Genomic DNA, 27,511 nt, shown 5'->3' on the forward strand with positions numbered 1-27,511 from the left:
ACAGAGAGAGACACAGCGAGAGAGGGAACACAAGCAGGGGGAGTGGGGGAGGGAGAAGCAGGCTTCTTGCCGAGCAGGGAGCCCGATGTGGGACTTGATCCCAGGACCCTGGGATCATGACCTGAGCCGAAGGGAGACGCTTAACGACTGAGCCACCCAGGCGCCCCGATCTCACCCTTTTTTATGTAAGGCTGTCATGGTTGCTGATTGCTACAACCAGTATTTGTTTAGCACCTGTAGTAGGTCAGACACCAGGGGCAGGCTGGTGAGCCAAACACACATGGCCCCCGTGTGCCTGGGGGTTCAGTGGAGTGGGGGAGACAATCACACAATCCCCGAATGGACAAGGAGGAATGTACTCAGATGGGAAGAAAGTTCCAGGAGAGCAGAGAGCACATCTAGATCAGGACGTGCTTTGAGGATAATTGGCGGTAACTGTGAGGCTGTGGGGCGGTTTGTCCTGACCTGGGAAACTGTGAGCATCCAAGGGCGCAGCTGATGTGGCAGGTGTTTGCAGGAGGGCGGATGCCAGGAAGGCAGAGTGTGCAGCCAGGTGGGGGCCTGCTTGAGTGGACTTTTCAGGGTTTGTTCAAGATGAGAGACTTTAACTTCAAAGCGTTGGGAAGCTGCTGCTTCGGGGGTTTCAGAGGGTGGGGTGGGAGTGGGGTGCAGTGGTCAATTAGTGGGCTGCCCCCCAACCCTGTGTCCTTCCCAAGCTGCCTCTGAAAACCTGATGCTCTCTGTGAAGCTTTCTGCCAGGCCTCGGAATGCCCAGGCAGATATAACTGAAGGGGTTGGTGGGCCCAGCCTCTGGTTTTCGAAGCTGGCTGGCAGGTGGCCTTCCTGAGTCCCTCCAGTCGAGATTTAGCCACGTGGATTGGGGGCAGTTGGGAGCTTTTTCAGGCCATAGCCACGACTGGTATTTCCTTTTTGCCTTTCCTCTAATGCCAGACTCATAGAGCTGCAAGAATTTGAGGCACCAGGAACCATTAATGGGGTGACCTCTCTTCTCTTGCTTATCTGCACGCTCCCCATTTGAAAGAGTCCTAGTCTTGTAAAAAAGCTTCCCTTTGCTTGCACATGTTCTCTGATGTCTTCTTTCTCCTCTGTTTGAAACTTATTTTTGGTACTAGAGAATTGGGGGGAAGTTTCTTGGGGGAAACACAGACACAGGCAAGCCCTAAGCCCTTGATGGCAGAGTAGGAAAGGTCTGCTGTGCGCTCCCCAGCTCTGCACACTTTTGTGCACACCTGGGGAGATGCCAGTGCTCCCCAGCTCTGCACACTTTTGTGCACACCTGGAGAGATGCCAGTGCTCCCCAGCTCTGCACACTTTTGTGCACATCTGGAGAGATGCCAGTGCTCCCCAGCTCTGCACACTTTTGTGCACACCTGGAGAGATGCCAGTGCTCCCCAGCTCTGCACACTTTTGTGCACACCTGGAGAGATGCCAGTGCTCCCCAGCTCTGCACACTTTTGTGCACATCTGGAGAGATGCCAGTGGCCGCTTCTTCCTTTGCTTCCCTGAACTCAAGGGCTCCTGACTCCAGCTTCTTTGATGAGTCAAGGAACCAAATCAGAGGGTCTGACATTCATAGATGCTGAAATTAAATTCAGACTTTTTTTTAAAAGATTTTATTTATCTTAGAGCGAGAGCATGAGCAGAGGGCAGGGCAGAGGGAGAGGGAGAGAGAGAATTCTCAAGCAGTCTCCTGGATGAGCATGGAGCCCAATGTGGGGCTCAGTCCCACAACCCCAAGATCACGACCTGAGCCAAAACAAAGAGTTGGAGGCTTAAACCACTGAGCCATCCAAATGCCCCCTAAATTCAGACTTTCTGACTTTCCATCCAGTTTGCCAGCCTCTTGGGCAAGAGAGAGCACCCCTCTCCTCCCCTCTTCCGTCCCTCTGTTGTGTGGGGGATGGGGGTCACGGGGAGGTGGGGGGGCATCTGTGTAGTAACTGAGAAAGAGCAGACTGGGATTCCCTTCCATGAGCAGAGGCAAATGAAGTAGAGGCTCCACATTATTCACATCCTGAATCCTGCTCCCAGATGAGTTACAGGGGCTTGATCTTTGGGCATAGATGTCTTCTCAAGACTGTCAAATGGATGCATAATTAGAAGATATATGCCTTGTCCTCACCTTTGGGGTCACTTGCTAGATTAAATTCATTTAATCCTGATAAGGTCAAGTAGGAGAGGGGTGTGTGCTCACACATAACGGCCCTGTGACCTCCACGAGCCTGGGTTGGCCATGGGTGTTTAAGATTTTTTTTTTTTTTTTTTATTCATTTGAGACAGAGAGAGACAGCATGAGCAGCGGGAGAGGCAGAGGGAGAAGGAGATGCAGGCTCCCCACTGAGCCAGGAGCCTGACGCGGGGCTCGATCCCAGGACCCTGGGACCATGACCCGAGCCGAAGGCAGACGCTCAACCATCTGAGCCACCCAGGTGCCCCGGCCATGGGTGTTTAAAAGTAAATAGAATTTTTCCCTTGAAGATGCGAACATGTACGATATATATCATATATGCATAAGAAAATATTTTCTGAAAATGGAGCATGAACATGTGTGCTGTGGATTTTCTTGCCAATGTTTGATTCCTTAGTTTGGCAGGGGTGGGAATCTGGGGTTAGGCAGGATTCAGTAACCCACTTCTGGGCCTCTTTGGGGGGGAGTTTCATCACCTGGAAGATGAGGGATGAGACTAGGAGATTGGGGTCCCATGTTTCCATTTGCCCATCTGAGCCCCAGCCATTCTCTGTGTCCTCACAGTAGTGTTTCCTGCCACAGTGCATCAGCTAATGCTTGAGTGTAGAGTGGGACTTGCCATTGTTGAGAAGCATGTTTTGGGATGGATTGAACCCCACATTGGGCTCCATGCTCATCCGGGAGACTGCTTGAGGATTCTCTCTCTCCCTCTCCCTCTGCCCTGCCCTCTGCTCATGCTCTCGCTCTAAGATAAATAAAATCTTTTAAAAAAAAGTCTGAATTTAATTTCAGCATCTATGAATGTCAGACCCTCTGATTTGGTTCCTTGGGATGGGAGAGGTAAGCAGGTAGCTAACACACAGCCGAGCAGAGCAGAGGGGGAAGTGACCAGGCTGTGCGCAGAAACTTTCTCTGGGAACCGAGCCTGTGGTAGTGGCCTAAGGCCACCACGCTCAGTAAGGCCAGGGAAGGTAACCCCTCAGGCCCATGAGTCAAAGCTTCTCTTCTCATGATTGATCGACCTCCCTGACAGTCCTTTCTGCGCACCCTCACCTGATCAGTGGTGTTTTGTTAACTGGATGATGGGAAACCCATTGAGGCAAATGGAGAACGTTAGGGGTCCAGCTGGTGTATTTATTATTTTTTTCGAGACCAGATGTCTTTGCAAGTGGTCAGGAATTGGGGGTGGCATTCTTCGAGGGAGATATAGCCCTCCCCCTCTCCTTCCTTCATTTATTAAAAGTTTGTTATGCTTAAGTGTTCGGATATAGGCCGGGCAGGAAAGAAGAGACTAAGGCCTGGGTTTGCAGTTTGGTTGGTAGTAGAAGGTAGTAGAAGGAAGGAAGGAAGTAGAGAAGTGCTCTAAAGGTATTATGGAAACGCAGGAGTGCGAAGGAGCCCTTTTGCCTGGAAATGTCAGGGAGAGCTTCACGGAGGAAGGTCATCTGAGTTAGCACTTTAGAGGGATGTGATAGTAGCACCTGTGAAGAGGAAAGGGCATTCTCTCTGGAATGGAAGGAGCTGTCGGAGCACAAATTTGGAGGTCAAAATGTTTTCTCTAAAATTGCATTTTAACTGAGTATCTCCAGTTTAGCGTTACCGTGTGAATAATACCGTGTGTGTAGCCAGGGCTCCTGCCTCCAGCCGTCCCACAGGTGGGGACTCATCCCCGACGCTCCAGACCCACGGCAGCGTGCTGCGGCGGAAAATGCAGGCTTATAACACCTTGGTTTTCCGAACTTTCAGGATCAGAGCTTCACCCGCAGTAGCCATCCTCTTAAATATGAAGTATTTATGTCACCTTATGTGTTTTGTATGAATTAAATATGCTGATTTTGATACAGAATTGCAAAATAATGAGTAACTCGTTTAACCAAGACGTTAAAACAACATATACTAGTTTTGCTGAGCAGGTAATAAGACAAGCTTTGACATTTCCTCACGATGAGCCGACAGTACGAGCAACGACAAAATAATGAGAATATGAATAGCAACAAAAGTGGCCCTCCGGTGACTCTCTACTGTGGTCTGGCCACTAGGTCAGGTGCATTATGTGTGATCTCAAGAAACAGTAAAAGTGAGCCTGCGTTGTTTTACTTTTTATTTTGTTACTATTTCAAAGAAGTTGTCCAGAACTTGTGTTCTATGAAATGGGCATGGTTATTACTGATACAGGAGTCCCAGAGGCATGGAGCTCCCACCTGGACAGGCACAGCCTCCTGCTTCTCTGAGCCCCTCCTCCCCTTTGCGGGTCCAGTGGTCCACACCAAGCCTGTCCTTCTGCCCCTGCTCTAGGCTGGGGTCCCGAGACCAGCTATCAGCTTGCTGGCCTTGGAGTGGGTGAGAAAAAGGCTATTTCGTGCTTTCCTGAATTGTTCTAAGTGAGGATTCTGGTCTTTCCCTAATTCTTTCCTTTAAGTCGTCTAAACCTGGGTGGTGTTGCTTTGCAATAATGTATTAAAGAAATGATCCCGGGAGGGAATGATAGCCTGGAAAGCACAAAACCACATAGTAGATAGGATTGTATTCAGAGGCTCCTAGACAGCCTCTAGCTCACTTCTCCAGTGGGTGGAGGTCTGCTCTTATCTTTGAGAGAGAGAGAGAGAGAGAATGAGTGGCTCCTTCAGGTCTGTCCCCACCGTGGCCCCGATCCCATGTGCCAGGCTGTTCTCCTTGTCCACTTTCCATCCCTAGCTCTTCCTTCTCCAGAGATCCTTAGCAGTTGGAATTTCTAATTCTTTCAAGAAAACACCCTAGTCCTTACAACCCAGGTTGGCTTTGCCCTCCAGCCCCATGCATCTGGGACTCAGGAGTAGGACACTGGAATATTTCCCAGAGTTCATTTTCCAGTGAATAGCAGAATGTGCTTTCCGAGTGTGGCCTCCCCTCTGTCCTTCGTATAGCCCGGGGAAGGTGTGTTTCCCATCCTTCCTGACATCTCTGGATCTCTGCTCTTGCTTTTAGGAACAAGAACACACACAATCCTTCCAGGAACAGTCGTTTTCCAGGACAGTGTAGTCTAAACCTGTATTTAGAATGAAACAAAATAAAACAACATTCTTTTGAAGCCAGTAAAAACCATAGGGATTTGGCTTCAACCATGTTGAAGATGCTCTTTTTTTTTTTTAATTTTTTTATTCTTATGTTAATCCCCATACATTACATCATTAGTTTTAGATGTAGTGTTCCATGATTCATTGTTTGTGCATAACACCCAGTGCTCCATGCAGAACGTGCCCTCCTCAATACCCATCACCAGGCTAACGCATCCTCCTACCCCCCCTCCCCTCTAGAACCCTCAGTTTGTTTTTCAGAGTCCATCGTCTCTCATGGTTCGTCTACCCCTCCGATTTCACCCCCTTCATTCTTCCCCTCCTGCTACCTTCTTCTTCTTTTTTTTTTTTCTTAACATATATTGCATTATTTGTTTCAGAGGTACAGATCTGAGATTCAACAGTCTTGCACAATTCACAGTGCTTACCAGAGCACATACCCTCCCCAGTGTCTATCACCCAGTCACCCCATCCCTCCCACCCCACCCCCCACTCCAGCAACCCTCAGTTTGTTTCCTGCGATTAAGAATTCCTCATATCAGTGAGGTCATATGATACATGTCTTTCTCTGTTTGACTTACTTCGCTCAACATAATACCCTCCAGTTCCATCCACGTCATTGCAAATGGCAAGATCTCATTCCTTTTGATGGCTGCATAATATTCCATTGTATATATATACAACATCTTCTTTATCCATTCATCTGTCGATGGACATCTTGGCTCTTTCCACAGTTTGGCTATTGTGGACATTGCTGCTATAAACATCGGGGTGCACGTACCCCTTCGGATCCCTACTTTTGTATCTTTGGGGTAAATACCCAGTAGTGCAATTGCTGGATCTTAGGGTAGCTCTATTTTCAACTTTTTGAGGAACCTCCATACTGTTTTCCAGAGTGGCTGCACCAGCTTGCATTCCCACCAACAATGTAGGAGGGTTCCCCTTTCTCCGCATCCCCGCCAACATCTGTCGTTTCCTGACTTGTTCATTTTAGCCATTCTGACTGGTGTGAGGTGGTATCTCATTGAGGTTTTGATTTGGATTTCCCTGATGCCGAGCAATATTGAGCACTTTTTCATGTGTCTGTTGGCCATTTGGATGTCTTCTTTGGAAAAATGTCTGTTCATGTCTTCTGCCCATTTCTTGATTGGATTCTTTGTTCTTTGGGTGTTGAGTTTGATGAGTTCTTTATAGATTTTGGATACTAGCCCTTTATCTGATATGTCATTTGCAAATATCTTCTCCCATTCTGTCGGTTGTCTTTTGGTTTTGTTGACTGTTTCCTTTGCTTTGCAAAAGCTTTTTATCTTGATGAAGTCCCAATAGTTCATTTTTGCCCTTGCTTCCCTTGCCTTTGGTGATGTTTCTAGGAAGAAGTTGCTTCGGCTGAGGTCGAAGAGGTGAAGATGCTCTTTTTTCTAGATCCATGCCATATCCTGCCATTGCCAGAGCAGAGGCCCGCTGACCCCTGCCTGCCCAGAGCATCCTTTCAGGTGTCTTCTGGAGCACAGACCACCTGAAAGCTGAGTCCAGACTCTTTTCCCTTACCACTGATTTGCCAGGAATTACCATTTCTCCCCTGAGTCCCAAAGTTCCAGGGCCAAATCTGCTTTTTCCCTTTTTTCAGTCTTTTATTGTGGAAAATTTTAAACATACACAAAAGAAAGAAGATTATAATGAGCCCCCAGGCAGGCCATTTCCCATCTTGAGAAATTAGCAACACATGGAAATCTTGTTTTATCTACCCCACCTGCCCACGAACAGTTTTCTCTGCTGGATTCTTTATTTTTTTGGAAAGATTTTCTCTTTTTATAATCTTTTTTAAAATTTTTATTTTTTAAATATTTTTAATTTATTTATTTGACAGAGAGATAGAGAGAACAAGTAGGCAGAGAGGCAGGCAGAGGGAGAGGGAGAAGCAGACTCCCCACTGAGCAGGGAGCCCAATGCGGGGCTCGATCCCAGGACCCTGGATCATGACCTGAGCCGAAGGCAGACGCTTAACGACTGAGCCACCCAGGCGCCCCATAATCTTTTTTTTTAAAAGAGATTTGTCTATTTGAGAGAGCACGAGTGTGCACGAGTGGGGAAGGGGCAGAGGGAGAGGGAGAGAGAGAATCCCAAGCAGACTCCCCGCTGAGCAGGGAGCCTGACACGGGGCTTGATCCCAGGACCCTGAGATCATGACCTGAGCGGAAATCAAGAGTTGGATGCTTAACCGACTGAGCCACCCTGATGCCCCTAGATTTTATTTTCTTTAAGTAATCACTGCCCCAGCATGGGGCTCGAACTCACAACCCCAAGATCAAGAGTTGCCTGCTCCACAGACTGAGCCCCCCAGGGTGCCCCACTGCTGGATTATTTTACAGCAAATCCCAGATACATGGTTTCATCCCAAACTACTCGTGCAGTTGCACAGCCTAGGGAGGATAGTCAATGGCATTGTAATAGTGTTGTATGGGGACAGATGGCAGCCACACTTGTCAGCACTGCGTGACATATAAACTGTTGAGTCACCTTGTACACCTGAAATTAATGTCACATCGTGTGTTAACTATACTTTAATAAAAAAAATACCTGAAAGTACTTTTGAGATAATACACCCCAGATGTGTGCACAACAAGGTATTCTCTTTTTAAAGAAGCCATTATTACACCTAACCAAAAAATTAACAGTAATTCCTTATAATCTGAACTATCCAGTTAGTTTCCCCTGATGTATCATTAATATGTTTTTGCAGTTGGTTTGCTTGTTGGAATCAGGATCCAAACAAGGTCCGTATGTTGCATTTTATTGATAAATCTCTTAGGGGTCTTTTGATTTGTAGCGGTTATTCCTTTTTTGTTTTCCCCCCTCCCTTGCCATTTATTTGTTGAGAACCAGGTCATTGGTCTCTTGCAGTTTCCTACTTTCTGGATTTTACTGATTGCATCAGTGGGCTGTTGTTTAATATGTATCTTTTCCCTGTATATTCAGGAAATTGGTAGCTTGATGTAGAGGCTTAAGATCAGATTCAGGTTCAGTATTTGGCCAGACATGTCCAAGTGATGATTTGTACCTTATATTGCATCACAGTGGGAGACACATCATGTCCCCCTCCATGATGTTGGGATTGGCCAGTGGGTTCGGGGATCGTGAGCCTGATCTATCCATTTCAAAATTCTCCATCAGTCTTTCAGCATTGGATGTAGCCACAACTGGCGGTCACTGCCAAGATCCAGATTTCATTAGGGGCTGCAAAATGATGATGATACCTTAATTTATAATTCCTTCTCCACGTATTTGCTGGAATCTTATGGAGGACTTCCCCTCATCACTCTTTGGCTACTCCAAAATCTGGTTTACATGGGAAAAGCAGGAGAAGTGCTTGGCTCTTTATTCATTAGGTTTCAGAATAATGGGTTGGTTCCCTAGCATCCTCCAAAGCTGACCAATGAGTGTTTTTGTATATTTATGAATGTATGGATGGTTAACATATTCAGAATGCTCAATTCAGTGAAGTCATTGTGTTTGGCGCTCATATTGCCCACCTCTGGCCAGGGGGAGCCCTTCGAGTCCGCTCCTATAGGCTGGGCTTGGTGAGGCCCAGGCTCAGGGTGTGGGGCTTACCTCCTCCCATAGGCTCTTTGAGAACAAAACTTTTCCCTGTGAATGGCCTTGGGGAACCAGACTTTGATGAAGCGGCAGCAGAAGGTCACACTCTGTCCACTTTCCATCAAATATTTTTTCCAGAGGTCGTAGCCTTTTTGGTGTTAACACCATCATCGCTATCTCAGCTGAGGCTCAGAGAAGTCAAGTTTTCCCCGAGGCGACATCACCAGCAAGGGCAGAACTGGGCATCCAACCCTGGCACAGTGACTCTAATTCCCTGAAAATCAGTGAGGGAGTGGGAGCAGGGCAGGGGATGGCATTCCAGGTGGAGGAATGGGAATTCAGGGCAAGGTTGGCTCGCACTGGGGCAAATTAGGGGTGTGGAGTGGAGAGGGCAAGAACAATTAGATCCTGGAGAACCTGGGTGGGGGAGGGGCGGCTGAAGCGTGGGCCGGGAGCAGCACCTGCTCCTTATGCTCCCTTTGCCCCCAGGACTCTCCACCGCTGTGCTTCCTCCTCCTTGTCCTTTGACTCGTCTGTGCCCTTCTACCCCAGGACAGCTTCTTGGGAACAGGGACCATGCGTAATTAAACAGTGGGGCCCACATCGGGTCCAGAACGCAGATGCACTGAGTTTCTTAGATGAGTATCCTCAACCGTGAGCTGGGGTAATAACAATCGTCCTCTTAGGGATGTCGTGGGGGATAAATGAGATAATACACCCCACATGTGTGCACAGCGCCCGGTCCGCTGTGAGGGCCTCCGGGATGTGGCCACTAGTACCATCGGTGAGACTTTGCCCTCTGTGTCCCTAGAAAAACATCCTGGCTCAGTCTCACTTGCTCTCTGCTACCAGGTGGCTTCCAGCCAGCAGCTGGTGGTACTTCCAGGGCACAAGGCAGCGGAGATATACTCGGAACCAGTGCCAGAAACGCAACGGCTTTTTTTTTTTTTTTTTTAATTGAGGTGAAATGTGTGTAACATAAAATCAACCCATTTTAAAGTGAAAAAGGTAGTGGCATTTAGCACATCCACAGTTCTGGACCACTGTCAGCTCTAGCAATGCTGCCTTTAAATTCTTCAAACTTTTAAAAGTTTTGGGAAGGGCACCGATACTAAATTTCTATGAATCAGAATTAAATTTTTGTATTTTTTATATTTGTTCTTCCCACATTTTTTTCTTCCTCAAGTGGTTGACCACACCCCTGCTTTGCAGGGCCACCATGACAAATAACATTCTGGCCGTGTTAAGAGGCCTCGAGGCCACACTCCCTTTTTTCTAGGTGCTCTGTCAACCACTGGCTTCTGGGGAAGAACTCATTTCTTAGAACCATCATCATTTAATTTAGTAGAACTCGAAGAAAGAAATTATAATTTTTATGGGGCTGAAGTAGAATTTCAGAGAGGCAGCTCTTTTCCTATAAATAAAAATTAATTCTCTCAACAGATATTTATTGAGTACTTACCATGTGCTATGCCCTGAGTATTTAGTAATGCACTAAAAAGATGTGACTCCTGTAGGATTTTCTTGAAAACATTTGGGCAAGGGGAGATTTGCATGTTTCCTAAGGCTTGAGAAGAAAATGAATCTTGAGCTTGTAGGGCTGAGGGTTGAGGAGCACTCCATTTTTGGTGGAAGGCACAGTGAGCTTGCCTGGACTGGGATGGAGCAAGGTGATCAGTCCCCTGAGCCTCTTTCCCCACCTGACAGAGGGGCTCAGACCTCTTACCTCAAGAGGCCATCCGAAGGCTCAAAGACAAAAACAAAAACAAAAAAACCACATAGGTGCGTGATGACCTAGTGCTGGATATGAAGGGTCCTCTCAAGAAAAGAATGAAAGAAATGATTCTTCCCAGCAACTCAAGAGACATTTTACATAGCCTCGCTAGTTTTATGTTTTACTTAAGTGAATATGATTTAAGATTTATAGATAAAGATACAGGTCAAAGTGACCCTCCTTCTGTGGCTGGAGCAGCTTGGGTGAAGGAACCCAGGGAAGGGTTATGTGGGAAGATGGTTATAGATTCTTTCATCGCACCATCTGCCTGGGAGGGGAGAGTTTGATAAAGTCAGAGCTTCTCTGTTCTTGAGCTGAAAAGAAAAGTTTAAAAACAGTGGGCTTAATTGGATCTGGTGGTTTTCCTGTTTATTATTCATAAATGGGACCATAAGTAGACAGGCATGGTTCCAGAAACCTTTGCAGATTAATCTGCAAGGTTTGTTTCCAAGGAAGGGCATTTTTTCCAAGGAAGGGCATTTTTTCATCTGTTCTGGGGGGTCTGTTGGGGACCTGCAGCTCATCTCCCTGACAGAGAAAGGTGGGGTCTTTATCTTAGTCCCAGTATGGGAAGTGAGGCTCTAAGTCATCTCTGAGGGATTCCAATCTGAGAACTGAAAGATGGGTTTCTCAGGGAAGGAAGTTTTAAGCATCTTGGCCATTGTAATTAATTTGTCCAGGAGTGACATTCAAGATCTCTGTCATAATTGGACTTCCTGAATCTCTAGCACAGTCCTGGGCTCCTAGGGCACCTCTTAGTTACCCGTCAAGGCCTACTTCCTTCAGGAAGTCTTCCCTAATCTTCTTAGCCAATAGGATTTTCTCTCTTTTCTGAAATTCTGTAGCCTTGGGTTGGAATTTTATTCTGACTCATCAGAAACTTAAATTAATATGAACGTCCCATTTCCTGATCAGTCTGATTAATTGAGAATTCTTGGTCTTGCTCTCAAAAAGCAAGGACATCTACCCACCCACCCACATATCCAACCATCAGCTCTACATCTACCCAACCTTTCATCCATTCATCCATCCATCCATCCATCTGCCTATACAACTACCCAACCTTTCATCTACTTATCCATCCATCCACCCATCCACCCATCCACCCATCTACCCATCCATCCATCCATCCATCTGTCCATACATCTACCCAACCTTCCATCCATCCATCCACCCACCCACCCACCCACCCACACATCCATCCACCTGCCCATACATCCCATCCATTTGCCCATCTGCTCATTACTCCATCCTGTGTTCAGCGTTCTCTGAATAATATACCGTGTGCTCGGCATTATGGCTAGTGTTGAGGAACAGAGATTGAGTCAGATGCAGACCATGCTCTCAAAGAGCTCAGCCTCTGGACGTGATAAGAGGAAGTGTGGTAGGTAGAAAAAGGATGATTGAATGCAAACGTCGTTATTCCCATGCCTGGGACTCTCCAAGAAGATACCCTTTATCTTAAATGATGTAGATATGAACGAGGCAACTGCTCTCTGTCCCGTTTCCCTTGTGTCTTGGCCTCTGGGAGGTTTTTGCAGGCCCCATCTGGCTCTTCCCTCTGCGGGAAGCCCTTTGAGACTTGCAGCTCTCCGTAGGCGGCTGCATGTGGAGGGAGGGCCGGGGGCACTGACCTGGTGGCTGCAAGGTGGTCACTTCACCAACCCCTCCTGTGTCTTCCCAAGAGGAATGCTGCCTAAGAGGACAGAGCAGATGTTTTCTGGGCAGAGTGATCATTCATCAGCCCCTCCTCTGGGAGCAGGAGGTGACAGCACATTTATCTGAGAGCAGAGCCCAAATCCGCTGACATTATTCTTGATTCAGCCTACTAGCGTTTTTGTGGAACACTCCAGACTCCCGGGGGAACGGACATTCATTCACCTTCTCTGGCCTTTGTGATTGAGAGGCCTGCTTGGAGGTGCTCAGGGAGGCTGATTTAGCCCCGCAGGACAGCCCATCGGGCAAGCTTTGGAACACCATCCCAAAGAAACCTCATTAGAGCTCAGCATTCCAGTATTTTCAAACTGTCTTGGTAAATCTATCATCTGGGCATTTAAAGTGGAAAAGTGGAGGTGGCCCATCTTGCTGGCATAATGGATCTCACAAGAGTGACAGGAACAAGTGCTGTGTGTCCCTCACACCTGATTTTCAGACTGGGGCGTCCCACTACCTGCTGGGGGTCTCCCCGACGCATCTCATCCAGGGCACACTCCCATCTTCTCTCTCCCGCAGCTTCTCCTGGAGGCTGGGATTCCATCAGTCCACAGCCAGGTGATTGATCGCCAGGTGCTGTAGCTTTCCTTGTCATCCTCTGCGGGTGTGTTTGGGGAGGGGCAGACGTGTGGTCCCTTCTGTCACTCTCCATGACTGCTCTGGCATGGGCTCTTGGCTGGTCCTCCCCGGGCTGCTGGAACCGGCTCCCGGCAGGTCTCCACGGTCCGTCACATTCCTACCACGGCAGCCTCCTGTGCCTTCCAAAACATGACTCAGGTGGTGCCATGAGGGGCTTCAAGCCCTGCTGTCCTTTCCTGTGGGGCTCGTCCTCTTTTTACCCTCGTTCCAGCTGCAGTAGACGGAGGAGTCGGGTGGAGACCAGAGCCTCACCTCAGATGTGCTGAGGATGTGTGGTTAAGGTGTGAGAGCCAAATGGCCTAGTTGATACTCCCTGGCCCCCCAACCCCAGGCTAGATCTTGAGGGGGGGTCCATCCAAGGGAAAGTTTCACATTGATGTTACCTAGGAAGCTGCCTCGCACAAGGAGGGAAAAGGGACAGAGTTGCCAGTGCTAATGGGCTTTTTCTGGATTAGCTCTGCCTGTTGGAGGGAAGAACCATGGCTGCCATCACCTGGGTAGCGTGGTGAGGGCTCGGAGGCTGGGAGCCCTGCCCTGGGAAGTCTATCCATGCAGGAACTCTAGGAATAGAGCACAGGGTTTTTCCTGACATAGCCTGTTGAGTCAAGACCAAGCTGCTTAGCCATCTGGCCCTGCTTATTTATCCGACTTCCTTCTCTGCCAGTGTGTCTGGAAGGTTCTTTGGAAGAGGGTCCTCACCAGAGCCCAACCATGCTGGCACCTGATCTTGGACTTGCAGCCTCCAGAACTGAGAGAAATAAATTTGTTTACAAGCCACACCGTCTATGGTATTTTGTTAAAGAAGCCTGAATGGACTAAGATGGTCATTGAATTAGTTTCCTTGGGCTACCCTAACAGGGTACCATAAACTGAGTAGCTTACACCACAGAAATGCATTCTTTCCCACTTCTGGAGCCTCAGAGTCCAAGGTCAAGGTGGCAGCAGGGCTGTGTTCCCTCTGAAGGACTAGGGAAGGATCTGTTCCAGGCCCTTCTCTCGGCTTCCAGCAGTTCCTTGGCTCACGACGTCGTTGCTCCAGTCTTTACATGGTGTCTCCCTGTGGGCGTGTCTGTGTTTAAATCCCTTCCACCCCCCAGCTTTTATAAGCACACCGGTCATATTAGATTCAGAGCCCAATCTACTCCAGTATGATCTCATCTTAATTAGCAATGACTGTATTTCCAAATAAGGGGGCATTCTGAGCTGCTAGGAGTTAGGACTTTAACATACGAATTTTGGGGGCACACATTTAACCCATAACAGTTACCTTCTTGACTTAAAAGGTGCTTAAGACTTCGACAGGCCCTGACATGGGAGGTGGGGGGACACGGGCAAAAGCACGGAGGTGGGGGGCTGCTTCTATTTCTCCCAAGGTGGTACACACCTTATGTCTGATCTGTGGTTCACCTCACCCTACTGAGAAGTTGGTTCTTGGGACAAACTTGAACACTGTAGTTACGTATATTACTTCAGATCTGTGGGACATCACCCTGCCTCTCCAGCTGGACTTAAGGACCTGCTCAAATGATTTCCTCTACTTTTCATATCTGGGCAGCCCAAAGGGGGTTGAAAATGTGGTAACTGGGTGACCCATTCACTGATAGGAGATGCTTGGCTTCAGCTTGGATTTTGTGTTGGCTTCTCAGTTCTGAATAGAGAGAGTCCTATCTCTGTTATCCAAACCAAAAGGATATGGTCCAATGCCCATTTTCCTAGGAGCAGATTTTTTAGGAGTGATGTCAGCAAAATTGAGAGAATTTGCTCATATGGATAGTAAGGAGGTCAGCTCAGCTCTTCACATGCTGTGGGTGTGGATAGACCCGGTGAGTCCCAGCCCGCCCCTGCCCTCAGTGGACACAGTAGGTGGCTCTGGGAACAGCCTTCCTGTGCCTGGTATGTTCTCTTCCCAGCCTACTTGGCTCCTGTGGCCTCACCTTCCTGCTGTCCTTGTCGGTCTGGTGAACAGACACCTTCCAGCTCACTCTCTGGCGCTTCCTCAGGACACTTAGAATCTGTGAACTGTCACTGTCTTTTCGACCGATTGGTTCAAAGTTCCTGGCACAGAATGGAGGCTCTCTACATACATACTCGAGCAAGTCTTTTCTTGGGGTTTCATACAGGCTCAGCTGAAGAACTCTTTATTCCCAGAAAAGGGATAATAATTCAGTGCATCTGAAGAAACACTCTCACACAGACCAATGACATTGCTTTTAAATGTGCCAGTGGCAATTCAGACTCCTAGTAAATAAATGCTCAAATATGAAATGCACCCTTTTTTTCTCCTTCCTCTCAGGAGAAAGTGTTAGTTACGGAAGACGATTTGGACGTTACTGATAAGGCTCGGTGAAGAGCCGCAAAAGGCGAGAGCTTTTGCGAGGTCTGTAGGGGGTGGGCTGCTCAAGGCCAGACCAGCCCAGGCCAGGCCTAGGGCAGGCTGCACAGCCTGACAGCCTGAGCAGCATCAGTGGAGGCTGGGTGGCAGGACAGGCAGAAGGGAAGGTTCTTGAGGACAAAGCCCAGGTCAGAGTGGGGGACAGTCAGAACTCTCTGTGGGAGGTGGGTGTGATCTGAAACTCTGGTCTGGCTCAGTAGCCAGAGGTCTGGGTTGAGCAGAACAGAGGTGGAGTCTTGCTCATCTCTTCAGGCTGGTGTCCAGTATCCAGAAGATGGAACTGGATAAGAGGAAAGGTGGAGGGGTCACTGGCTTGCAAGTGTGATAGATTTGCATCCAAGTCCCATCTCTGCCTTGTATGTCCTTGGGCGAGACACCCCATCTTTCTGGCCCTCACGTTTCCTCTCCTGTTGAACTCCTAGGACTGCATAGGATGAAATGAAGTGATGTGTGAATGCCTGGCAAGAAGCATCCTCTAGGGGCAGGTCATGTGCCATCCCTATCAGGGGGATAGTAAATCCTTAAAATAGCTGCCTTTGCAGGATTGTAAATAGCACTTTGATATTTTGGCATTTGCCTTGCAGTACCATGTCCTGTCTGAACATCCTCTTCTCCCCAGAAGGTCAGCATGACCTCATTGTCTGGGACAGATTTGGCCTTGGTCTGCTTTCATCTTATCATTGCTTTTCATACTGTGCTTTCCAAAACAAATCACTCATCTTGTCACCGGCTGAATGGGCATCAGACTTTGCAGTTCGTGGCAGACAGCTCTGTTCATCCTCTGTATGGTGTGTCATGTGATGGACCCCAAACCCAGTCACAATTCAAACACTTGGTTCTGAACCCCTAGCCCAGATGTCCCCACCCCTGACTCCATCTGTGGTGTATCTTCCCTCTTCCTTGACTGACAGCATCCTTTCCACACTGTGCTCTGAGGTCCTCCTGGCCGATTCTTGGTTGTGAACTTCACAGTGCATTGGGCTTAAATGCTCTTCTGAGTTTAGCTTGCCCTGGGACCCAGTGACTGCTCCTATGTGGTGTGTGGTGCTTCTGAAGGCTTATCCCAGCATTGCATAGAGGGATCAGACACTTGGCAGGGTTTTATGGAAGGCTTACTTTTATAAATGCCAACATAGTTTGTTCTAGCAAAAAGAAAAAAAGAATTCCATTGGGGGCTTGAGTTTATGTGGATTAAGATAACTGTAGCTTTATGAATGGTGTTAAACATTGTTCTTTACTCTTCATCTTTGCCACTTTTTTCTTTCTTTACATACTATGGCATTTTATGAAACCACGTGGCTCTAAGCTTTCTTCCTTTATGTCATTAGTTCCTTTAGTATAGAAGAGTAGAGAGGGAGCATAATGTAGTGGCAAGATTAGGAACTTTGGATTTCAATAAATCTGTGTTAAATACGAGCTGTGTGATCTTGGTCTGTGAGCCTTAATTTTCTCTTTAGTAAGATAAGAATTTTAGTGAAGAAGAAATAAAGATATTATGTGTCAAATACTAATTGCAGTCTTAGTCTCTGCAGTTACCCACTCTCTTATCCCTTTTGTTTTGGGGAGGCAGCACCTTTCAATCCTTTTAACTGCTTCTTTTGGTAATTATCTTGACATTGCTAAAGAGCATATTTTGCTACTTCTTATTTTTGAATTTTGGGTAATATTTATTAACTTCTTGATATGGAAGATAAGGATTTTTCTCTCTTTCACACTTGCCCTGTTCTCCCCATACAGATACATCCTTCCTGGCCTCCATCCTCCCAATATGGTTATTCATAGTTTTTGATAGCTCAACTCAACCTATACATCATTATGGCAATGTAAACATTTTGGCAGCTGAGCCATGTATGTGCTAGTATTAGTTTTTGTTTTTCCCTCATAGCTTTCTTTTTTTCCTGAAATTAGTAATTGCCTATATTTTTGTATGCATTTATCACTATTTATCTGGTGGTCAGCACAAAATGGCGAAGTGGTAAGTGCTAGTAGGCATATTACCAGAAAGGGAGAGACATACCGGTTCTTCAGGGGAAAGAATCTTCTCCCCCTGGCATTAAATTCTCAAAATAATTTCTGTTATGGGATTGCATATATATGATATTACAACACAATGGACTTAATGTTAGCAAATGCCAAAGCCAGTTCCATATGGCCGTTTTCCATGACGGTGTTGGAAAAAATCAAGGTTATACTATTATAGTGAAGCTGCTATTAATCCAAGAGGGACCAAGCTAATGGGGTTAAAAATGTCCTGTGGTGAGATTTGATCCAAGAGTAAATCTGGGCGCCTGGTGGATTAGATGGACTGTGTGTCTCCTAAATAGCAGGACTGCACTGATTCATTCAATCAGGAAGTAAATAGATATACCCAGCATGGGCTGGACTCTAGGGAGTCTGTAATCAACAAAACAGATGTGGTCTTTGCCCTCATAGAGTTCATGGTCTTGTGGGAAGACAAACATTGAAGTGTGAATTGTTGGAGTGATGAGTGAGTGTTGTAAAGAAAGAGGCAGGGTGGCCTGGGAGGCTGTTCCGTCTTATCATTGCTTTTCGCCTGGTCCTAATTCTACCAATAGTTTAACAAGGTCTGTACATCTATTGTTCTGATACAGACTCACTGAATTCCTTAATTTCCCTTTCCTTTAACTTTTTTTTGGTAGGCTTCTCTCCCGCATTAACAGTCAAACAGCTGTTGAGTAGAGTAAACCCATGACACTGCAGAATCAGTCTTTCTGAGGTTGTAAGATCACATTCTGTTAATTATGAAACTTGCTCAGGGAAAGAGTGCACAGAGATTAGGTGGGACGCTGCTGTTTCTTCTGTCCACACTGGGAAGGGGCCCTGAATTCCTGTGTTCACTGCTGTGTCTGAGGAACAGATCCCAAAAATCCTGGGGTCAGTGTTCTGGTAGAACAGAAGAATGATGACTTGTCAAGGATGGAGACCTTTCTGTCACTTTACAGTCATTCCAAATTCACATTTATGTCAAAGTGAGTTAGTGGCAGAAATCGCTTTCAGATTTGTTCATAAATGGCAAAAGTTTATAAAGTGTGAACACCCTCATTGAAAGTAGCAGGATTATTTACTTGGATTAAATGTCCTATTCTTTGTCTTTAGAATGATATAACAGTTTATTGTAAGGTAGAGGGTTGGACCAGGTGATAGTTTTGGGTTCCCTTTCAGCTGTAAAATCTATGGTTATAGAATATTTTATAAAGCTCTTTGCCAAGCTATACTCTACGTATAAGCATTAAGTGGTACAAATTCTGTTTTTTTCTGGGACAAATCCTTAATACCAATACTCTTATGAAATGATATACGTTTGTCAAATTTTACTTTTTTTTTTTTTGCTAGCTATAGATAGTTTTTCTAAAAGAATGACCAGATAACTTTTTTAGGTTGGAAGTCATTCAGTAATCTGATTGGATGAAGAATTCACCCTTGACAATTTTTTCAACTGGTTTGGGCAATTTTCTTTTTCTTTTTTCTTTTTTTAAAAGATTTTATTTATTTGACAGAGAGAGACACAGCGAGAGAGGGAACACAAGCAGGGGGAGTGGGAGAGGGAGAAGCAGGCTTCCCACGGAGCAGGGAGCCCGATGCGGGGCTCGATCCCAGGACCCTGGGATCATGACCTGAGCTGAAGGCAGACGCTTAACGACTGAGCCACCCAGGCGCCCCAATTTTCAACATTGTTCAAATGTGACTTGGGTCACCAAAAGTAGAGAATTGTAATGCAGTGTAGTTATTAACTTCAAAAAATAACCAGAAGACTTATATTATTTTTATTTTTTCCTGGTTTGTATGTTTGGTTTCCATAATGACTTTGAAAATTCCTATTTACCAGAATTCAGAGGATCTTTCTCTTTTGAAAACAATGGGAGGAAATTCTAAAAATAGAGTATTTAAAATAATGAAATTGCCAAATCTATAGTAAAACCTGTGAAGATGGAGGAGTTTCCCTCACTCCTGTCAGGGAAAAAAACAGTAAATGGAGAATCTAGAATATATTGTAAGGCAGATGCTAAAACTATAAGGTAAAAGCGAGATACCAATATTCACAGAAGCTTCTCCCTGTCATTCTGCCCCTTCCCACTGCTCGTGATCTCTCTCTCCCTTCAAATAAATAAATAAAATCTTCCTAATTTTCTGTATTTTTTTTAAGAAAACATTTGTCCATAATTCCATTTCCCCAAACATCCACTGTTAAAATTTTCATGGAATTTCCTTCCAGTCTTTTTTTCTGTGCATTTAAACAAATTACAATTGTATTAGGTGCTAAGGATGTGAGTGATATAGCTTTCTATCCTTATGTATGTTTTCTCTGTCTTCTATTATTCGTGCTCTTTTGGGGCCCTTAAGAATGTTGTATTACATATGCAGAAACTCTCCTTGCCAATGAGTCAGCATTAGCAAGAAGCAAGTAGAAAATGTTCATTTATTCCTGGAGAGTTTAGCAAGTCTCACATATTTTGGGTCATAACTTCTCTTTTTCCTTACTTTTGGAAAGTTAACCTACCCATAGGAGCACTTCTTCAATAAACACTTCTTGGTATTTATTTCGTACTTGGTTCTGGAGAAACAGGTTCTAGGAGTTCCAGTTGAGGGGGGGGGGCGGTCCATGAAAATTATACTTAGTTCTGATAAAATCCAAGACTGAGCACGAGCGGCTTCCATGATTAGGGCTTGCTTCTGAGGAGTGGGGCCAGTATTGTCCTTCCTCTGAGCAAAAGCCACAGAGCAGTTATCTTTTCTTAAGCCTTGGTGGTTGTTGTTTTAAGGTTCACCACAGACTTTTGCAGTGAAAAAAAAGTACAATAACTGGGTCATTCTGACCTAGAACCAACCAAAATACTTCTAATTACTGCAGCAGACAGTGATGAATCATGGTTAAGCAAGCTTGCTGCCTTTTCAGTCCTGTGCGTGCATAATCAGAGTCATTGTTCCATAGCCAATGAAACATTTGCTCAAGCAAGTTTGGGTCTGTAGGAGAGAGATCTGCAGACCTTCTGGGCCTGCATAGGAGCTGCTGGTCTGTGCTAATGCAACCAAAGGGGGTCTTTATCTTTCTCGGAGTCGAAGCTCCCTGACAGCAGGGCTGTCCTCTGTCATTTTCATCACCTTGTTGCCCGATAAAAGCTCAGCTCTTTGTTGAGCACCTACTATGTGCCAGGCAGTGAAAAGGTGCTTTCCAGTCCTGGGGTCATTTAAGCCTTCCAACAATCTTATGATAATAGGTATCATTATCCTCATTTTGCTGGGAAAACGGAGTCTCTCTGAAGTGTAGTCCCTCAACTACCCAGTGTATACGAGGCACTTAGTGGATGTCGGGTAAATGAGTAACTGACAGCTCCAAGCTAACTGATGGAAGGGAGAGGCAAAGGGAGAGGCAAAAGGAGAGAACTTGGCCACCATGAGCCGGAAGAGCTGGTCCCAAAAGTTCAGAGGCTTTGTACCTTTTGGTTATTCCTCTTTGCAATTTTCAAGCTCCAAATTAGAGGTGAGGTCGGGGAGGGAAGGGGATTTCAATGTAGGCAAATCACATAAGACGCAGATGAGGGAATAGCTTTGTGACCAGCGAGGACATCAGCTTGACTAGTCTTAAAAAAAATTAAAAATAAAAGATAAATGGAAAAACACTTAAGTGCCAGCCACTGTGCTAAATACTTTACTCCATTATCTTATTTGATCCTCACAAAACTCCTTTGAAGTAAGCCTTGTTATCTCGGGCTCATGACAGAGGAAACCAGAACTCAGAGAGTCAAGGAGTCTGCCCAAGGTCACACAGCTAACAGATGGGTGAGCAGCTGCCTGGGAATCCAGGTGCGAGCTTAGAACTTCCCTGAGGCGTGGCTACTTTCTTGTAAACAAAAGCAAGGGATGGAGATTTCATTATTTATGCTTGGATTTTATTTTGTTATTTGCTGGAAGGAAAAAACGGATGTTATGCAGGTTTCTTTTATGCTAACAAAACCCAACAAACGGCCTTATGCCAGGAAGAGATTCTGGCTCAGTCAGTGCGGGGAGAAGGCCAAGCAGGAGATAAAAGTTTTGGGGTCACCAGAAATAACTCTCTAGGAGTGACTGGCATGTGATTCATGGTGGCGACCACATTTTCCAAACCAGAATCAGCACTCCATGCTCTTTGTGTCTTTGTTCAAGGATCAGAGAAACTCCAGAAAGTAGTTTGTGTGCAGAAATATAGTGTAATACATTATAGTCGCTTCTGCTATAATGAGACATGTGTTCCTAAAAATCACGGCGTCGTGCAAAATTGCACAGTAAGAACCACAGGGTTTATGGGAAAATCGGGGTTACAGGCACGCCCTCAAAAACTTCATCAGTGACACACTGGGGAAAAAAAGATACAATCTTCTTAGAAAAGGAAAGCATGGTTTTACACATGCAAGATGGTTAAGAAGTACATAAATACTGACATAAATATGGAACTTTACTGTGAAGTGCAAGATAAACGAAATGAAGCTTTGCATTTGGAAGTGGGCGTTGGAAGGGTTGCAGCTTGTGAGTTATTGTGAAGTAGGGGAAGGAGGGAGGTGTGGAATCGTATGGAAAGTTCTAGCATCAGATGTGGATGGGCATGCCTCAGCATGCACGTGATGATGGAGGTAGCTGGTAGATATTTGAGGGATGTGCGTTCTGTGAATTGTTAAGCAGCTCAGTTTAGCTGGGCACCATTCTTCTGCATTCACCATAGTGTTTCTTGCACAAGAAATCACTCCTAGGCACACAGAAAATTCAGTGTTCACGTTGTTCTGTAATCTATTAATCTGTTGGTACGAATTTGCAGTTTAGAAACAAGTGTTATAGCAGAACTGTCTGTATACAGGACCAGCATAACAGAATGTCTAAAATTTGTTCACGTGGAAATGTGTGGCTTTCACATCCCCAGCCTGTCCACTCAGTAGCCATAGGTCCCTGCTACAGACTGAATGTTCGTGTCCTCTCTGAATTCATATATTGAGGGCTAAGCCCCAGTGTGATGGTGTTAGGAGGTGGGGCCTTTGGGAGGTGATTAGGTCCTGGCAGGGGGCTCATGAATAGGATTAGTGCCCTTACAAGAGACCCCCAGAGAGCTCCCTTGCTCCTTCCTCCACGTGAGGACACAACAAGAAGACGGAACCAGGGAACCCTTCCTCATGGTCACCGAATCTGTGGGCACCTTGATCTTGGACTTCCAGCCTCCAGAGCTATGAGAAAGAAATGCTTTTTGGGCACCTGGGTGGCTCAGTTGGTTAAGCAACTGCCTTCGGCTCAGGTCATGGTCCTGGAGTCCCGGGATCGAGTCCCACATCGGGCTCTCTGCTCAGCAGGGAGTCTGCTTCTCCCTCTGACCCTCCCCCCTCTCATGTGTTCTCTCTCAAATAAATAAATAAAATCTTAAAAAAAAAAAAAAAAGAAATGCTTTTTGTTGAAGCCCCTCTGTGTATGATATTTTTGTTAATAGCGGCCCGAATGGCCCAAGACCATCCCTCAGCTCCAAAACCAGGGGACAGCCTGGGTCGCCTCGAAGGGCTCCTTCTCTGTAATTTTTGGGTCTCTTGTTGAATGGGCTGGTGACAAAGCATGGCCCTCCAGTCTCTCAGAGGATAATAAAATTTTTTTTTTTTTTTTTTTAATTCTCTTTGTATCCCTGTTTTTTTCTCTGATTGCTTTAGTGTCTTTTCTTCTCCTGGATATTCTTTTCATGCTTGAGTCCTTCTTCAGATGCTGTGACCCTTGGATTTTCAAAATGTGTGTGTAAGAATGAGAGAGAAGGTCGACTGGGAGCCTTGTGTCCTCCAGGGGAGCTTGTAGCCTGGCAGGTGTTGCTTTTTGGGTGCCCAGGACAGGATCAGCTGGTATTCTGGAGGTTTCTAAATGCAAGACTGTGTCCATACTAGCGGGCCGAGGTCTCCTCAGTTGATTTAGTTTATGTCAAGAGGAACCCTGGGGTGTTTTGCCGGGTGGGGGGTGAATGCCTGTGTGCTGGCATTCTGCAGGTGGCCATAGGGTGGGAGTGGGGTGACCAAGTGCCCTGTAGACAGTATTTCAAAGAAGCTTCCTATTTTCGGCTTAAAACATGCCAGAGTACCGAGTCTTTGATTTTTTGTAGGACCATTCGGCTTCCCCCCGGGTATGCATCATACCGCGATACCCTTCTTCGGCATCAGCCCACAAGTTCTGTCTCTCTAGTCTGGCTTCTGGAAGTTTGTTAAACCTAAACAAAGAAGTGTAGTGCTCAGGTCTGTTCAGGGAGGTCAGGGCCACCACACAAGAGAAGAGATGCCAGAACTGGGTTTTGAAGGATGAGTAGGAGTTCATATCACAAATGAGGGGCAAGGGCTTTCCAGGCAGACGGAACACACAGTATGCACAAAGGACGGGGAGGCATGACGAGGCAGGGAGACCGCAGGAACTGAGCAATCAGCGTTTGGCAGCGGCGGCCGTACCAACACTTCACAGTTTGTAAAGCGGATCTAAAGTGACACGAAAAACTCTCAGGGAAACCTTTTATAAGAGCCAAGGCCTATTTATTTGTTAATGGTGTTATCATGACCTCCAGGGCACTTTGTTGGACAGGTGGAGGCTCTTCTGCCTTTTGAAAGTCATCGCATCTAGCCTTTGTGGTCAGAAAGAAAAATATAGCCAACACTTCACAGTCTCAGATGTCAGTGTGGTGAATACATCTGTGCTCGTCCTAGTTCATGTGCAGGGGATTTGGCTGGGGGAGAATAGCATTTGAGGTGGAACAGAAGGAAGGGGTTTATGGCAGGGAGATAATGTTGGCATTGAGATCTATGGGATTTGCGGAGCTCTGTTCAGAAGGGAGACTCATACCAGAAACATCCTTACGGAGCCGATGTTTTGAGTTCTTTCCTCCTTACATATCTCAGTGCCTTCTCACGTCAAAAGCCTATTTTGACAGTAATGGAAAAGCATAGTCAGTTCAAAGGCATTGGAAATCAGACCTAACGAAGACACATTTTTCTTTGCTACTTTTCTCCTCAGGATGATGACAACTTAATACAGTTTATAAAGTTACACATTATAGGAAAGCTTAAAGAAGCATCACAAAAATCTTGAATTCTTTCATTTAGAGGCAATCACAGTAGACATTTTTCAATATATAAGCATAAATGTAATATATAAATTGTATATAATGTATAGTGTATCATGTTATATGTAATATATAGTAACACGTGGTATATGTTATATAACATTGTTTAATATATTAATATAATAACAATATTACTAATATATAAATGCAAATATGTATTATAACATATAACATGTAATATATATTACATAAAAATGTGTACATATATATTTCTATAACAATTTAAAATCTTTTTGTTGCTGCATGTTACATCCTAAGTATATCTGTGTCATTTAAAAACTCTTCATGCACATAGCTTTTGTGCATGTGGATATTGGAGAGTGCATTAAGCATCCCTTTCTTGTTGGGCATTCCTGAAGCATCCAGTTTCCCGCCATTCCAGACCGTGCTCTGCATGGCGGACACTGCAGCAGGCACTCTGGGTGTGGTCGCCGGCCCCGTGGGTCCTTCTCAGACCCCACGGCCTCCCCAGATGGACAAAGCCCTGGGTGCCAGGAGTTTACTTGGATTCCCAGAGCCTCGCTCAAGCAGAACCACCAGGGGGCACTGCCCCTACCCTTGCTGGGAAGGTCTAGGATGAGTGGGGTCTCCTCCAGCCCTTTCTAGGGAGACGCTGCTCAGCTGCGATATGGGGTTCTTCCTTCCACCCTGGAGTTCCTGGTACTTTTGGGAACTGGGCTTAGAAACAGCTGAGAACTCTTTTTGCTGACTGGAGCACTAACAAGAATAATCTAGCACTTTGGCCTTTGTCACAAAAGGTAGATGACATGAAAACCCCTGGTCATATCCAAGTCATCTTTGCGGGGCCAATAAAAGATACTGACAAGAAGCTAGAAATAAGCATTAAAGGTATTTAGCACAAATAAAGTGAGCTCCCATTCCTTCTTTCCTTTTTCTTTTTTGAAGATTTCATTTATTTATTTGACAGAGCTAGAGAGCACAAGCAGGGGGAGCAGCAGGCAGAGGGAGAAGCAGGCTCCCCGCCGAGCAGGGAGCCCGATGCGGGGTGGGGCTCGATCCCAGAACCCTGGGATCATGACCTGAGTCGAAGGCAGACTTAACCGACTGAGCCGCCCAGGCGCCCCTCCTTTTCTTTTTCAATTAGGATTTGATCGGGATTCCTGGACTTTGGAGTCAGTGACAACAGGATTGTGTAGGAAGCTCTGGGAAGAGCTGGTTTTTCTTGATTTCCATAGTGGAAATGATTTAAATAAAAGAAGTTTAAGGATGTGCACCTGTAGCTCTCTGGGGCGGTTTCCCTGGTGGGGTATGTTTCTGGTATTCGCGGAGATTATGTCCAGGGGCACGTGCTTCCTGGGGTCAGCGCAGCACCTGCAGCAAACTGGAGGGCCAGCTCCCCGTGGCAAAGCCCGTGCTCCTCCTCTCCTGACCCTTTGTTCTCTGTGCAAGAGTACGCGGTTCCACTCCAAGTACAAAACTTTCATGTTGTTTAAAAAGAGTCGGTTTGACTGCTGGCGGTTAGACTGACAGATTGGTATGTACCTGCGTGGAGAGCACTCTGACCCAGCAAAACATGTCAGCGCTAAGAAGACAGAGAACCCTGGCATTTGCCATCTGACCCAGCGGGAGCCCGGGGCAGTTGGAGCTCAACTTGGAAGGTCTGCAGCTGAAGTTGTTTTTTTTTTTTTTTCCTAGTTGTTGTTGTAGCCCCGGGAGCAGATACTGGCTTTGAAACCCTTCCCTTGGCTGGCTTGACGGCCTCTGCTTTTCTGGGCCGGGGCAGGGGAGCCAGGGTGTCAGGCTGACCGAGCCCTGCTCTCAGGGGCATTAAGGGCTCCCCACGCGATCAAAGGCACAGCCTGGGGAGGCAGCACCCTCTGCAGGCGCTCCCACTTTGCCGAGTCGAGCCTGCTCTTGGCTGGTGTGTTCATGGGCTGCCTGAAATGACCAGCTTTTTGTAAGGTACAGTGCATTTGACTTTGGGAGTGGAGCACCCACTATGGGGGTTGGAAAGATTTGTGTTGGCTTTTTGCTTATTGTAAAGACAGCATTGGTCTGTGTCAAGGAGAACAGTGGCAAAGCATTAGCTTTCAGGAAAGTGCCGGGGAGCAGTGCACCGCTGAAGTCCACCGGATGAATTAGTCTCCTTATTTTTATTGTTTGCAATGGTATCTAGAGGGGTTGTGAATAATTAGTTCCGCACAGGGTGGACACAAAAGCAGCAGTGAGTATAATTATGAATGATATGCTAAAGAGATCTACAACCTTTTTTGGATCCTGCCTGGTTGTTTCTGGAGAAGAGTTTTTCAGTAGTCTCTTCTTTCCTGAAATTCTTCCCTGGCTTTCTTCTGAAGGTGCTTCTCCCCCAGCTGGAGGGGCCACCCCCACTGCTTTGGAATTCCAGGGGAGAGAGCTTAGGGACGGATGAAGCGCTCCCACGTCGTGAACAGATGTCTTCGTGGCGTCTTGGTGGTCAGGCACCTGTGGGGAGGACAGCCTCAGATGGAGAGCCGGAGGATTAGACAGAAGTCAGCCCCTCGCTCGGCTTTTCTTCCTTAAACAGCACCTGTGGAGTTTATGAGTTCCTCCAGGGAAAATCGGAGAAATCTACATTAGAATGCCGTTTCCTGCCCGGAGGACTGTCAAAGAGTTTATAGGAGACCATTCTGCCGTCTGAATGCGTTTATGGCCATATCATATATTCAGGGCGGACTGTTCCTACACCCCCATTCTTCACGGGGGAGGGCCCCAGCACACCTATGGAAATTACAGAATGAGGCTGAAAACACCGGCTCGAGAGGGCTGCGCTTAGTTGTTGTTGTTTTGGGTTTTTTTTTTTCTGTGAAACTTTGGACTCACCGGAAATGTCCCCATGGTTGGGTGGTGGCTGAAGGATTCTTAAGTTTTGCTGTGGAGAGGTTGGGGGAGGAAGGAACAGGGATTCGTGGCAGCTCAGATTGGAGCTGGCGTTTGGGGGTGTTCTGGTGCAACTTTGGGGTGGGGCTGTGTCGCTGTGGCTGGCTGGGGCATGTCTCATCCCTTCCCGTGAGGCCCCGAA

This window comes from Neomonachus schauinslandi, chromosome 10 (genome assembly GCF_002201575.2).
Source record: "Neomonachus schauinslandi chromosome 10, ASM220157v2, whole genome shotgun sequence".
NCBI classification, from domain to species: Eukaryota; Metazoa; Chordata; class Mammalia; order Carnivora; family Phocidae; genus Neomonachus; species Neomonachus schauinslandi.